Below are 3503 nucleotides of genomic sequence, written 5' to 3'. Positions count from 1 at the left end.
TGTGTGTGTGTGCATACATACATACACACAGTCTGAATGCGTATGTATATAGCATTACTGATAAATTCGCTTTGTGTATAGGCCGTGTGTGTGTGCATGTATGATGTGTATATGTATGTAAGCGTGTGCATGTGTGTATGTATGCATGTGAGTACGGTGCATGCATGTGTATATATATATATATATATATGTGTGTGTGTGTGTGTGTGTGTGTGTGTGTGTGTGTGTGTGTGAGTGCGTGTGGGTTTGTAATGCAGCATCCACATTGCTTTCATCAAGACCGAATGTTCTTACATTATCTTCAACACGGAGTAGTTCTGAGTTCAAATTTCATTTGTTTCCTACTCTAACCTCTCGAATATTCGAACACTGATAAACAAGTACCAGTAATATAATGTAATTGATTTAATTCATTGTGTTCCCTTCCCCGTATCCTTATAAATGCTGACCCAATGTCAGTTTAGATCGGGCATGTGCAAATGTCTTCAAGAAGCAGGTCGCATGAGACTTATCCCATCATCAGGTGGGCATTACTGTTGATATATACATGCATATAACATTTAAACGAGTTCCATTTTCTTTCCCTACCCCCACGTCCCCAAAACCCCACCCAACTCATTGCCCACCATGTTTTCAGGTTTTGTTGCTTGCCTGATGAAACATCCATAGTGAGAACTTTTGACAGAGACAAAGTGAGTCAGCAAGCTCCTAGTGTGCATGTATGTATGCAAACATATGCACATGCATGTACACACACACATATCTTTCTATTGTAACCCAATGCCTACTTGGAAATGTAGTAAATTGTTATTGTATTGCTACAACATAGGTTTGAAATGCTCTCTCGACAATGAAATCACCATCATCATTGAAATGAATCAAATATTCCAGCACTTTGACCTAAATGCTTGTAGCAAGGATTTGAACCCTAACTGATAGATACTCAGTTAAACACCATGACTGAGTCACCACAGTTTCATGTTATTGATCTATAAACCAACCACTCGGTGTGAAGCTGTAGTGTGATATAGCTGGCTTGGATGTTCTAGAATTTATCCTCTTGTTGCCCATATAAACTGATTGGCACCTGGAGAGCGGCCAACTGATTCATATGCCTTACCTCTTACCAGGCAGATGACCTCCGACACTCAAACAAACATCTTCGGACTTTGTGCAGTTAGACCAATTCTGAACATTCACACAATGTCTTCTATGGATGAAGTGAAGTTTTTCTCTCCTTCCATTTGGGAATTATTAATATTTTTCGTTGTAAATAGTCAACATCAAATAATCCGGCAATAAACATTTGAGTTAAATGTCTGTGAATTTGTTTCAGTTATTCTTCACAGCTGTCTCCTGGCAAAGAAAGGTCCAGCAACAATACATTCTCTGTGACACGAGCACCAACACCATAACATTCTTAATGTTACTTAAATACTTGTTCAAATTCGAGAGTCAATTTTATTTTTTATCCTTCAGGGGTAGATAAAAAAACAAAAAAAAACATCAACTGTTGGGACTGTTTAAATTAGTTACATCACTTCCCCAGCAATTTATGTAACCTCTTGCTAGAGATGTCTAATAGCACAGAGATGTGGTGCTGATGAAAGAAAAAGTACTCCTGAAATGTGCATATACACCCATTACCTATTTTCTATCTTTGATTGCATTGTTTACACAGATGTAATTCATACATGAAATGCCATAACTTTCATAGCTGGCTCTAACTTCTATAGAAAATTTATAAAGATAACTTTTTATATTCGTCTTGAGTAGTGTTTCTCAAATAAGACTGTAACACAACTCCCACTTTAGGCCTTAATTTAAATTAGCCCAGATTCAACCAAAACCAGTCTTCAATAACCTTTGGCTGACCAAAACCTAGGTGCAGGAATGGTTGTGTGGTTAAGAAGTACGCTTCCCAACCATGTGGTTTCAGGTTCAATCCTATTGCATGGCACCAGGGGCAAGTGTCTTCTACTATAGTCCTAGGCCAACCAAAGCCTCATCGGTGGATTTGGTACAAAAAATGAAAGAAGCTTGTTGTAATTTATCTTTTACTTGTTTCAGTCATTGGACTGCGACCAAGCTTGGTCACTGCCTCGAAGGGTTTAGTTAAAGAATTCAACTGTAGTATTTACTTTTTAAATTTGACAAAAGAGACCAAAAGAATAAATGTCAAGTGTATAATGCTGTTGAGATGACATTACATTCCAAGTGACAGTTTGTTTTTTCCTCCCATCATCTGTATTAAATCTCTAAAGTAAAGCATGAAGATGAAGATTCCAATCATTATCATCATCATCATCATCATCCTTGTAATGTCTACTTTTCCATGATAGCATGTGTGAGATGGAATGCGTTTAGGTAGATTTTTTACAACTGGATGCTCTTCGACCCCAAGAGGATGAAAGGCAAAGTTGATCTCAGCAATATTTGCTCTCAGAACGTAAAGATGGATGAAATGCCACCAAGCATTTTACTCAGCATGCCACCAATTCTGCCAGTTCTCCACCTTAAATAATAATAGCAATAATCCATGCTGGTATGGATTGGGTGGTTTGACTGAGGACTGGCAAACCAGGAGGCTGCACCAGGCTCCAATCAGAAACCTTGACAGGTCAGATTTGGAGACTGTCCTCAGTGAAACCACCCAACCCATGCCAGCATGGAAAGCAGACATTAAACAATGATGATGATGATGATGAATAATGTGATGAGCAAGGGTGGCAAACTAGCATGTGCTAAGTGACATTTTGTCTGCCTTTATGTTCTCAGTTCAAATTCTACCAAGGTCGATTTTGCCTTTCATCCTTTCGGGGAGGTCAATAAAATAAGTACCAGTTAAACACTCAGATGATGCAATTGCCTTACCCTCTCCCCAAAATGTCTGGCCTTGTGCCAAAATTTGAAATCAATAATGTGGTAAGCTGGCAGAATCACTGAAGAATTCACAAAATACCTTGCAGTGTTTCTTCTGGCACTGTACATTCATCATCATCATCATCATCATCATCATCGTTGTCGTTTAACATCCGCTTTCCATGCTAGCATGGGTTGGACGATTTGACTGAAGACAACTGAAACCAGATGGCTACACCAGGCTCCAATCTGATTTGGCAGAGTTTCTACAGCTGGATGCCCTTCCTAATGCCAACCACTGCGGGAGTGTAGTGGGTGCTTTTACGTGCCACCGGCACGAGGGCCAGTCAGGCAACGGCCACGCTCGAAATGGTGTATTTTACGTGCTACCTGCACAAGGGCTAGTCCAGGGGCACTGGCAACGATCTCGCTTGGATGTCTTACTGGCAAAGGCCACGCTCGAAATGGTGTATTATGTGTCACCTGCACAGGAGCCAGTCCATCGGCACTGGTAACGATCTCGCTCGAATGTCTTTTCACATGCCACTGGCACAAGTGCCAGGAAGGCAACGTTGGTAACGATCCACAGCCATGCTCGAAATGGTGTATTTTACGTGTCACCTGCACAGGAGCCAGTCCAA

General features: G+C 40.5%; 1 protein-coding gene across 1 annotated transcript in view; it reads right to left on the bottom strand.

Moving 5' to 3' along the window:
- LOC106876140 (kinesin-associated protein 3) overlaps positions 1 to 3503 on the bottom strand; it is an 84566-nt gene that overhangs the window by 55353 nt on the left and 25710 nt on the right. The window lies entirely within an intron of this gene.

The sequence above is a fragment of the Octopus bimaculoides genome, chromosome 8 (genome assembly GCF_001194135.2).
Source record: "Octopus bimaculoides isolate UCB-OBI-ISO-001 chromosome 8, ASM119413v2, whole genome shotgun sequence".
Classification (NCBI taxonomy): domain Eukaryota; kingdom Metazoa; phylum Mollusca; class Cephalopoda; order Octopoda; family Octopodidae; genus Octopus; species Octopus bimaculoides.
Note: the sequence above shows the minus strand (reverse complement) of the source record. Positions and strands in the feature narration are given on the sequence as shown.